Below are 12971 nucleotides of genomic sequence, written 5' to 3' on the forward strand. Positions count from 1 at the left end.
GAAATCTGAAACATTGCTGATAGTATTTTCACCTACATTGAGCAACTCTTTAAAATATTCCCTCCATCCACCCAAGGTATCCACAGGATTCACCAGCAGTTTTCCTGACCTGTCCAAAATACTTGTCATTTCCTTCTTACCTCCCTTTCGAAGACTGCTAATTACACTCCAGAATGGTTTTCCAGCAGCTTGACCCATAGTCTCCAATCTGTTTCCAAAGTCTTCCCAAGATTTCTTCTTGGATGCTGCAATTATCTGTTTGGCTTTGTTTCTTTCTTCAACATAACTTTCTCTGTCTACCTGAGTTCTAGTATGTAGCCAATTTTGATACGCCTTCTTTTTCCTTTTACGGGCTGCCTTCACTGTGTTATTCCACCAAGCTGTTTGCTGAAGAATGCTGAAGATTAGATGGGTAGATCGCATAACTAATGAGGAGGTATTGAATAGAATTGGGGAGAAGAGGAGTTTGAGGCACAACTTGACTAGAAGAAGGGATCGGTTGGTAGGACATGTTCTGAGGCATCAAGGGATCACCAATATAGTACTGGAGAACAGTGTGGAGGGTAAAAATCGTAGAGGGAGACCATGAGATGAATACACTAAACAGGCTCAGAAGGATATAGGCTGCAGTAGGTACTGGGAGATGAAGAAGCTTGTACGGGATAGAGTAGCATGGAGAGCTGCATCAAACCAATCTCAGGACTGAAGACCACAACAACAAACAACTTGTTAGTACCTGTGAGATAATATTATCTTGTGCTCTTAACTAATCTGTATTATTGGAAAAATTTATATCGGGACTTAAGTTATATCAATTTGCTGATATTCATATCCTTACATGCTTATAATATGGTGTAATGCGTCAGTAATATACCATTTTCCTGGTTATGAATTCAATTTCCCCTTGGCACAATCCTCATTAAAGAAATTGATTGTGTATTATTATGTCCACACATCTGCTGTTCAAACAAAGAATGCTTCCTTCATCCTTCACATGTGTTTAGAATGTCACATTTGACACAACTGTTGCATCATGTATGGCTATCCCCCCAAAAATTTGAGAATTTTTACATGCCTAAACATCTCGACACTTGAATATTTGTCTTACTGTCATCATCTCATGTTTAACAAGTGCAGATTAGCCTTGGCAATCCTATGAAAACAGGTTGAACCTAAACTAAAATAAGAAGGCTTCCATGATCGAGACTATTGCTTGTGGAATTAGGGAAAGCTATAAGCAGATCTCCTAAATGAGAAGACTGAAAGGAAATTAAGAATGGATTTATTGAAATCTAAGAAGAAAAGAAGGTACATCCCAAAGTCAGATTCCCATCCCAGCCTCCACCACAAAAAGACCTTGCCTGGTTAAGAACTTGACCAGACCACTTGAGGACAAAGAGTCTCAGCATGTCCTACAAACACACCTGCTTCAGCTTCATTGTACAGACCTTAAAAATTGATTCCAACAAACCCCTATTGTATGCCTGGAGGGAATGGACTAACAATACGTGTTGATAAAAAAAAATTACTAATCATAAATGATTCTTGTCACGAGTCATGTCTATCATCCTTGTTATTGCACCATGTCTGAACATTTCCCTTCAAAAAGGGACCTCTACCTGGTATTTTGACTGCAATGTAGATATATCATGTAATTGTGGAAATATATTCCTTCTCCCTTGATGGATGTTATTTAATCATTTTGAGAAAGAAAACAAAATATTTTTGCTTCCATATAATATCCTATGTATATTTAATTATATGCAAGCTAATCAACAGATTATTTGCATCTCTATAATTATATAGTGGTGGTGTTGCAGTTGCTCAGTGCCAATGATGTTATACAGTAAACTCACTTAACAGCTGATTGATAGCAGTTGATAGTGTTACATGGTTTGTTTATTAGATTGTGTAACAAAAATAACCTCCTACCACCACCTACTCCAGTCCAGTCACTAACATCACCTATCCTATCAAAGGCAGGGCTACCTGTGAAACCAGTCATGTGATTTACAAGCTAAGTTGCAACCACTGTGCTGCATTCTATGTAGGCATGACAACCAAAAACCTGTCTGTCCGCATGAATGGCCACCGACAATCTGTGGCCAAAAAACAAGTGGACCGCCCTGTTGCTGAACTCGCTGCCAAACATGATAACCATCATCTCAATGACTGCTTCATAGTCTGTACCATATGGATCCTCCCCACCAACAACAGCTTTTCTGAATTGGGAAGTTTCCATGCAATACATCCTACGTTACCGTAACCCTTCTGGCCTCAACCTTCGTTAGTCACTGTGATCACCCATCCAGTCCCCTCCCAGTTCCCATTCCAGCACTACACAGCTGTCATTTCACCACCACACCCAACTTTTAATTTCTTTTTATTTCTCTCCTTTCCACTACTTACCACCTCCCCTGTCCACACCTTCTCTCCTGCCCTCCGTCTGAACTGCAAAACTTGACTGTCCGCCACTCCCACCATACTATCCCTCCCCCTCCCCGCCCCAGCCTCCTCCTTACCCCCACCCAGTCGCCACTCCCTCATGCACTGGTGCTGCTGCTCGCAGTGTGGTTTCAAAAAATGGTTCAAATGGCTCTGAGCACTATGGGACTTAACAGCTGAGGTCATCAGTCCCCTAGATCTTAGAACTACTTATACCTAACTAACCTAAGGACATCACACACATCCATGCCCGAGGCAGGATTCGAACTTGCGACCGTAGTGGTCGTGCGGTTCCAGAATGTAGTGCCTAGAACTGCTCGGCCACTCCGTTCGGCAGAGTGGCCTCAGTTCTCTGAGACTACTGCAGATATGTGTGAAAGTTGTGTTTGCATGAGTGTGTGTGTGCGTGTACATCTAGTGCAGACAAAGGCCTTAATGGCTGAAAGCTGTAATTGTGTGAATCTTTTTGTTGTGCCTATCATGACTCAGCATCTCCACCATATGGTGAGTACCAACTTTCCTTCTCTTGTATTGTTACATTCCATCCTAGATTTTCCATTGTTTGATTTTTTCCTGACGGCTTTTCTTCAATCCTAACCCTGCACTGATTTCCTTTGTAACTACTTTTATTTGCATCACTACAGTCATTGTCCATCCTTCTTTCTTTTCTTTCCTGTTTTTCTCTTGTTGCCTTATGAACCGCACTGCACGCTCTACTTATGAGCCACACTGTATCAACCATCTTAGCCACGCGCAACAGACAGCCTCAAGACCACGCTGATTGTTGGTGCAGCATCTTTATGTCCCACATGACTCCCGCCTAAATAATTAAGCCTATACCTTCAAACTGATCATTCTCCCTGTGTCAGTCCCCGTATTTTTGCGTGTTACCTCCCGCACTTTTCCGGTGCCACACAATCTTACATCTCTACCTACAAACCCCTTACCACCCCCCACACTTTTTCCGTTCTATCCCTGTTCGCACCCACTAAATGCACCTCATCTAGTCACATCTGCCATCCCCCTTCTTTACGCTTATCCGTCCTCAAACCTGCCACCTACAGTAATAGATACATATTAATGATTAGTTATTCTCTAATTTGACCCTTATGACTTCTCGGCAGTTTTAGTGATTTTTCGCCTTCCACTATCGTCGTCTTTCTCAGATTTCATCTCATTTTTTTCTCTTGTGTATCCATTTCGTCCTTTTCGCAATTTTCACACGTATTTGGGTGTATTTTTGCCTAATTTTTGGGACTTAATTTTACATTCTTATGTTATTTTTCGCACCACCATGGATCCTTGCTTCTTCCACCTGTGGCAATACAGAAAAGTTTCCTTATCCCTAACCAGATCTCAGTCCCACATACTGTTCCTGCATTGTTGCTTGGCTCATGAAATCCCCCCTAATGGCCTTTCCATCAAATTACCCATCTCTGGCTACCACCCCTCCTTCCACAATGACCTCCACCTGTTCAGATTCTGCCAATCCTTAGCCCTCACCAACATAGCCCTGCAAAACCATATCAACCAAGCCCAATCCTCCTTGCAGTACCTTCTCTCCATCTGCAGAATTCTCCTGCTATGTAATCCCAAATTCCTGGAACCCATAACACACATTGAAACTCTTCCCCTGCAGGAACTTGAGCAACATGCGCAATGCCACCTCAAAAAGCTCTCCATCCTGCTCACTTCCTATTACCGCCTTGGAGTACCACTGTCCACCACTTGTACAACAACCTCCAAACATCCCCCACTCCCCCTCATTGCTGACAAACCCTGTCTCGCAGATCTACTACACTTACCCCACCCTCCAAAACTCCCTACCACCACCACACAGACCTGCAACACAGTTATGAACCTTACCTTCAGAAGCCTTAGTTCCACAGAAATATCAGTCCTTTCCAAAGGCCTCACCTTTTGACCCACTCCCAAATTCAACCATGCAGGACTAATTAAAGACCTTTTCTCCTTCTCTCAGTCCCTACCGTGGAAACACTTTTTTGCCACCAACCTCACCAATCAGACTCAACCAAAGACCAATATTGAACCTTGCCTAACTCAGTACACTCCTCTATTCAACCGTGATCCACCCCCACTGCCTCCAAACCCCCTGTGTTAACTTTCCAGAATTTCTTAACCTTGAACCTTGCCTCACCATCATTCCCCAAATCCCTCAACATGCAAACTAACTATACATCCTCAGAAAGAACCGCAGTCCACCATATAAAAACTGATCCTGACCTAATAATTCTACCTGCAGGCAAAGGCTCCACCACTGTTGTTTTGAACTGCAAGGATTATGTGGCAGAAGGACTCTGTCAGCTGTCAGGTATTTCCACTAAGTTGCTGCGGTAACAGACTCTCGAGTCCAGTATGACCAGTGAGTGAGTAAGTAAGTAAGTAAGTACAAACCATGCTATAGTGATCCCATGCCAGCAATCCAGCAGGATCTCCAGCCACTACTCAAATCCTTAGACCCATCCCAGAACCTCTCCCCAGAGTTCATCTCTCTACTTACCCAATCCCACCTTCTACATGCTTCCTAAAGTCCATAAACCCAACCACCCAGGACGCCCCATTGTGTCTGGTTACTGTGACCCCACTGATAGAATCTCTGCTCTCGTAGACCAACACCTTCAACATATTACCCAGAAGCAATCCTCCTATATAAATTATACCAACCATTTACTCAACTGACTCTCCACAGTTCCTGTCCCTTTACCACATGGTGCCCTATTCGTCACTATTGATGCCACCTCCCTGAACACTAATATTTGTAATGCCCATGGCCTTACTGCTATCGAACACTTCAGATGCCCTATTGATTCCAAACCAGCAACCTCCTTCATAGTCTCTATGACCAACTATATCCTCACCCACAATTACTTCTCCTTTGAAGGCATTACCTGCAAACAAATCCACAGTATGGCAATGGGCACCTGCATGGCACCATCCTATGCTAACCTATTCATGGGCCATCTAGAGGAATCCTTCCTAAAAACCCAGAATCTTAAACCCCTCACCTGGTTCAGATTCATTGATGAAATCTTTGTTATCTGGATTGAAGGCGAGGACACCTTATTCACATTTCTCCAGAACCTCAACAACTTCTCCCCCATTTGCTTCACCTGATCCTACTTAACCCAACAAGGCACCTTCCTAGATGTTGACTTCCACCTCAGAGATGGCTACATCAGTACCTCTGTCCATATCAAATCTATTAACCACCAGCAATACCCCCACTTTGACATCTGTCACCCATTGCATACCAAGAAGTCCGTTTCGTACAGCCTAGCTATTCATGGTCATCACATCTGCAGTGACGAGCAGTCCCTCTCAAAATATACCGAGGGTCTCACTGAAGCCTTCACTGACCCTAATTATCCTCCCATCCTTGTACAAAAACAAATCTCTCATGCCATATCTTTCCAGTCTCCCACCATCTCCAAAAGTCTCACAGTCTGGCCACAGAGGAGCCTTCCCCTCGTAACTCAATACCGTCTGGGACTGGAGCAACTGAATTACAGTCTCCGCCAGGGTTTCGATTACTTCTCATCGTGCCCTGAAATGATAAATGCCCAGCCCAGTATCCTTCCCACCGTGGTATTCCACCATCCACTGAACCTACACAATATACTCATCCATCCTTACACAAACCCTGCTCCCAGTCCCTTACCTCATGTCTCATACCCCTGTAATAGACCTAGATGCAAGATGTATCCCATACATCCTCCTACCACCACCTACTCCAGTTCAGTCACTAACATCCATAAAAGGCAGGGCTACCTGTGAAACCAGTCATGTGACTTACAAGCTAAGTTGATCCACTGTGCTGCATTCTATGTAGGCATGACAATCAACAAGCTGTCTGTCTCCATGAATGGCCATCGACAAACTGTGGCCAAAAAACAAGTGGACCACCCTGTTGCTGAACACGCTGCCAAACATGTTATCTATCATCTCAATGACTGCTTCACAGCCTGTGCCGTACGGATCCTTCCCACCAACACCAGCTTTTCTGAATTGCGCACATGGGAACTTTCCCTGCAATACATACTACGTTTCCATAACCCTCCTGGCCTCAACCTTTTGTTAGTCACTGTCCTCACCCATCCAGCTCCCTCCCTGTTCCCATTCCAGCACTACACATTCGTCATTTCACCACCACACCCAATCTTTTAATTTCTTTTTATTTCTCTCTTTTCCACTACTTACTCCCTCCTCCGTCCGCACCTTCTCTCCTCACCCAGTCGCCACTCCCATCATGCACTGGTGCTGCCGCTCGCAGTGTGGTTTCAGTTCTCTAAGACTGCAGACGTGTGTGTGTGTGTGTGTGTGTGTGTGTGTGTGTGTGCGCGCGCGCGTCTAGTGCTGACAAAGGGCTTAATGGCTGAAAACTATAATTGTGTGAATCTTTTTGTTGTGCCTATCACGACTCAGCATCTCCGCTATATGGTGAGTACCAACTTTCCTTCTCTTGTATTGTTACATTCCATCCTGGATTTTCCATTGTTTGAAAAATAATCTTTTATTATTTTCTCGGTATTTCTCTTACTAATAACAAAGTAGTGGTTCATAAGTCTTTAGTATATCTACACTTTATAGTCCTTTTTCTTGATCGTTATTTGGCTGAATCAAGACATTAGCTTTTGCATGAGTTATGTTTAATACTCTGTAAGATTTGTGTGTACCTTTCTTCACTCTGAACTGCGGTGTACCTCTTTCACTAATGTTATGTGTTCTATGTTAAATGTTGGCCTAATTGCATTTTCATTATATTTATGTAGTTGTCTTCCTGCTGCTTATTGTAAGCAGTTCCTTACTGTGTGTTCCAAATTGCCCCCTACTGCAGTATTGATGTTTGGCCTTTTAAATAACTTAAGCAAAGATCCTCCAGTACCCACCAGGTTAGCCGAGAGCACTAATGTGCTGCCTCCTGGACTCGGGTAAGCGTGCCGGCCCTGCATCGAATCTGCCCAGCAGATTGATGACGTGGTTCAGCCAGCCTGGGTGTTGTTTTTAGGTAGTTTTCCACATCCTACTTGGTGAATACCGGGCTGGTCCCTACGTTCCACCTCAGTTACATGACTTACAGACATCTGAACACATTCCCACTATTTCATGCATTACACTAGCTGCAGACAGCTGGGGTATACTACTTCCATCCCGGGGGTGACGGCAGGAAGGGCATCCGGCTGCCCCTTGACATTAACATGCCAAATCCATATCTAACTGTGCCTACCCTGCATAACCGCGGGATAAAGGTGCTAGCGAAAGAAAGAAAGCTAAGATTCACCAATAAATTTTTGTTTCATTACTGCTGCTAGTGATAAACCTGTAGACAAATTTGGCCATTCATTTAATATGACCTGAAATTCCAGTATCATTTGTGCCCAGATGGCATGCTTAGTGGAGCAAGATATTCTGCACCACCTCCCAAATTCTTTCATAATACATCTGTGTGGGTTTAATTTTGGGTTATACTTTGAAATAGTTACTTAACATATGCCTTCCCACACTAAGAATTCTTTAAAAATATGACTTGTAAACTGTGGATCATTGTCAGTTAAAATTATTTTCAGTTTCCCAACATCTGTGAAGTAATTACACACAGTATCCATGTTTTCTTGCTTAATAGGATACAGTCTCACATATTTTAACCAGCATTCTAAAACTATGTTAATGTACATCAGTAAAGGACTGTAAAACTCTGATGCTGTTAGATTATGTAAACCCTCTGGTAAAATAGGATACATCCTGTAATTAATACCACTGTTATGTTTCTTAAATTTTTGACATGTTTGTATCAATTTGATGATCTTCTTACTTAGCCCCTTAAAGTAAGAGAACTTATTCAAGTGTTTTATACATTTACATGTACCAAAATGACCATAGTATTCATGTATGAACATACCAACTCGGTTTGCATGCTGAGGAATGCATAGCTTCCAATATCGTGTTTGCATTTCCTCTCCAAAATACCAGTCAGTGTACAAGTGTCCATAAACATTGTTATTATAGTGGTAATGATCCTTCTTTGTACTGTTGAAGATTACTTTTAAAACAATAGTCTTCCTGTATTCCTTGTCTTATCAGCCTTGCTAAGTTGCCTACTTCATTTCTGTTATAGCTCAAGCTTAAAAAACCAATTGCAACGGTTACTCCAGGTAACCTTGATAATACATTGGGAACTGGATTTGTAAAGCCCTTAATACACTACATGTTTATGCTGAACTGTTAAAGAAACAGTACCCATCTCATCAAGCACCTATGCAGCAATCTACTTTCCATTAAAACGGCAAGGACTTGATGATCAGTATGTACTACTAATTGTGATCCCCCAAAAAAGTTTATCACACTTTTAAATACGCCAAATGATGACTAATAATTCCTTCTTTGTTCTTGTATAGTTTATTTCATGGTTCTCTAGGCTTCTACATGAAAAAGAAATGGTTCTTTGTCCCCCATTTTCGGGATCCCATTCTCCCTGAAATAATCCTACTGCTATACCATATTTTTATGTGCCTGTACTAATATGAATGGTCTTTCATTACCAAATGTCACAATATTTGAGCACTTAATAATGAATCTTTTATGTTATGAAAGGCTTTTGCAGTTTTTTCATCCCAAATCCAAGTAGCTCTTTGCTTTGATAATGCAAGTCAGCACAAATCATTCATTACTTGTCCCTGTAAATATTGACAATGCAGCTAGTCCGAAAAATGAACATGACTGTTTCACAGTATATCTTCTTCTTCTTCAGTAGCACTACAGCCCTTGGTGAGCCTTGGCTTCTTCAACAATCTTACTCAACACTTCTCGTTTATTTGCTGCTCTTTTCCACCCCTGGACTCCCATTATTAAATCGTTGATCCATCTTCTAGGTCTCCCTTTTTGCCTAGCTGAATGGATCACCCTTCCATCATTTTCTTTGGAATTCTATCCTCTGTCATTCTCTCCAAGTGTCCTAGGCATCGTATTCGCTCTGATTTCACAAATTTTGCTATGTCCCTACCTTGTATTAACTCCTGTAATTTGGCATAGTAGTGTATTCTCTAGCTTTCTTCCTCCCTTATTGGCCCATAGATTTTACATAGTATTTTCTGTCGAATGGTTCTTAGTGCATTTTTAATCTGTTCTGTCAATGTCCATACCTCTGATAACAGTGCGGACTAGGGAAATATATATTAGCAGCTTTGTTTTTCTTGTAACAAGGCTATTTCTGAAAAGTTGCATATTTGCAAAGCTCTGTTTCGTGCTTTTATTCTTTCCCTTATAGCCTTTCCAGTACTGTTATCATTTGTTATTAGCACTCCCAAGTAGTTAAAAGAGGACACTCTTTGAAGCATTTCCCATTGATGTTTAGGTGTTTAATGGTTCTTCTGGCAGTTTTCATTTTCATTTACTATGAGGCCAGTTTTTAAGGCTTCTGTTTCCATTGCTGAGTATGTTTTTTGGATATTGCTTCCTACTGTAGCAATTGATACGCACATATCTGGCTAGTTTTCATAAATATGGTGCCTCTTTTGTTGATTTTATTTACTACACTATGAAAGGCTATATTGAATAGGACAGTAGAGAGACTATCACCTTGCTTCATGCCTTTATTAAAGTCCCTCCCTGCCCTATGTCATAGGACACATTTAGTCTAGCTCCTCAGTCGAGACCAGTCCAGCTTGGGTGACCCTGCCAGTAGCTATACTACCGCTGACATACTCTCAACTTTAGTGAAGTATGTAAACCCTCCCACCCTCCACTGAAGGTGCCTACTATAAGGCAGTGTCCCCTGGTTAGGGTTTCACAGTATGTGGTTCCAAACAGTCTCTAATAGATCTTTATTTTCTCATGGTCTGGCTTTATTCCATTTACTCCCACTAGGCACCCCAGAAACGGTAATTCCTCTTGGCCAGCTTGTGACTTTGTTAGTTTTTATGGTCATATCTTTTTCATAGAATATATGAAAAGTCTTTTTTAACGGGGTAAAATGTTCCTGTCATGTTTTTGATACTAATAAAATATCGTCTACATAAATCAGAAGTTCTTGCAATAATTCACCCTCAGCAACTTGATCAAGAGCTCTAATAAATACTGAAACTGAATTTAAGGTTTTGATAAGGTTTTCCGTTGTATAAAAACACTATGTATTGTTTAGAATCCTGATTTAGTTTTACCTGCCAATAGCCCGTTATCAGATTCGCCAAACTAATGTATCTTGCCTGTTTAAACCATCTCAATAATTCTCGATACTCACAGGTCTATCTCATTTCATTTATATGTGCCTATTTAGTATGCATGCAGCTTGAGGCAAACCCCACCTGTAGCTATGTTAGCCACTAGTAATGGATTATTGTTGTTGTTGTTGTCGTCATCGTCTTCAGTCCAAAGACTGGTTTGATGCAGCTCTCCATGCTACTCTATCCTATACAAGCCTCATCATCTCTGGATAACTACTGCAACCTTTTTAATTTTTCTAACCTACCTGCGCGATTAAAGGATCTTATATTTCTTACTTCAATCCGTAGAACTCTGGTTTTGTCTCTCCTAATAACGACGTCTTCCTGAGTAGTCCTCATTTAGAGATCTGAATGGGGACTATTTTATCTCCAGAATATTTTACCCAAGAGGATGCCATCATCATTTAACCATAAAGTAGAACTGCATACCCTTGGGAAGAATAATGGCTGTAGTTTCCCCTTGTTTTCAGCTGTTTGCAGTACCAGCACAGCAAGGCTGTTTTAGTTGATGTTACAAGGCCAGATCAGTCAATCATCCAGACTGTTGCCCCTGCAACTACTGAAAAGGCTGCGGCCCCTCTTCAGAAACCACATGTTTGTCTGGTCTCTCAACAGGTACCCCTCCATTGCGGTTGCACCTACAGTTCGGCTATCTGTATTGCTGAGGCATATGGGGGGGGGGGGGGGGGATGGATAGTAATAGACACTTAAACAGTGTTCTATTATTTGGTTGTCTATCATTTTGTTTATTTCTTGTTCTACTACTGATTTCAATCTTATAGGTACTGGGTAGGCTTTGCAAAAGGATGGTTCTTTGTTTTTGATCTTAAAACTACGTATTTAGTCACCTATGATGCGTTGGTTGCAGAAAAAACTGCTTCATAAGTACATTAAAAATTCAATATAACTCCTCCTTTTGTAGCTCTGCCTTTTTGCTATATATTTGTTATAAAGATTTTGTACCATCTTCGTCTAATATTTTGGCACTAGCCACTAAAAATAACTTAGTAATATGCTTTCGTTGCTTACTGAAGGATTAGATTTAAAAGATTCTGCAACATGATAATAATCCAAGCTATACTTTAACAAAGATGTACAAAAATCCAAAATCCCTCTGTACCTAAACTGCCAGCCTACACCTAATAGTATTTGAATATTTAAATTAGGGACTACACGTAATGTCTGTATAAAGGAGCATATTCTTATATTTATAGTTGTCCTGTTTTTTTGTTTAAGTAATTTACCTTTGCTCTCAGTAACTCCTACTATATAAACACCTTAACTGGTAAAATAGGAAATAATTCCATCTTATTGCATGTAGTTACCAACTCTTCTGAGGTCAAAGACATCTCACTATCTGAATCAGTATAAATTTCTACTTTCTTAATCCCCATTCCTCCACTGACTATAGGTTTTGGTTTAACCTTCTCTGTTTCCTTATCCTCTCCTAATAACCATTCTGTCATGGGTATGTTATAACTATATGCAACCAATGTATCTATATATGGACTGAATATTGATCGGTTACATCCTGGATTTTGGTCCATGATGAAGAATGATCTCCATTTTCCGTAATTGTAATGGAATAATTATTTTGAACTGTGTCTTTACTAGCAATAGTTATGTCCGTATTTTTAAAAGTTGTGTTTGCGTTAGACTGATCATGAGATACAAAAACTTTTGAATGTATATTGTTTCTGACTTTTTTTCTTGTCTTGTTTCTGTTGTTATGCACTTTACAATAATTAGTTTCTCTCTTCTTTACAAATAGACTACAGAAGGAAAAATCATTAACATTTGTCCACCTTCTGTATCATATCTCTTTGCTCTCATAGTGCAGTAGCCATCTTATTAATACCTTGACGAAATGTGCTTCATCTAATGGATAATCTAAATTATTTAGCTTTCTTGAGGTGCCATTTGGCGTACTTCTTGTAAGTACCTCAAGAACTATTGTTATGTTTCGGGTCTAATAGTTGAAGTGTTAATTTTTCCTGCATGTTGGGTGGCCATTACTTTGGTTTAAAAATTTACTGTAAATCTTACCAAGATTTAAAATCTTTTGAATAAGTATTACCCCATTCAGCTGTCTCCTGCTAAATAACCTAATGCAAGACCAGTTCTATTGAGGTCATCCCACCTGCTTGGTGATGTTTGTGAAAATATTCTTAAAAAGTATACTGAATGCACCTCCCCATCTGGCTTAAATTTGGGAAACTGTTTTGACAAATTTAAACCACTCCTGATCTGCAAATACTCCAAAAATTCTTTATATACTCCTATGTTACC

Source organism: Schistocerca gregaria, chromosome 2 (genome assembly GCF_023897955.1).
Source record: "Schistocerca gregaria isolate iqSchGreg1 chromosome 2, iqSchGreg1.2, whole genome shotgun sequence".
Taxonomy (NCBI): Eukaryota; Metazoa; Arthropoda; class Insecta; order Orthoptera; family Acrididae; genus Schistocerca; species Schistocerca gregaria.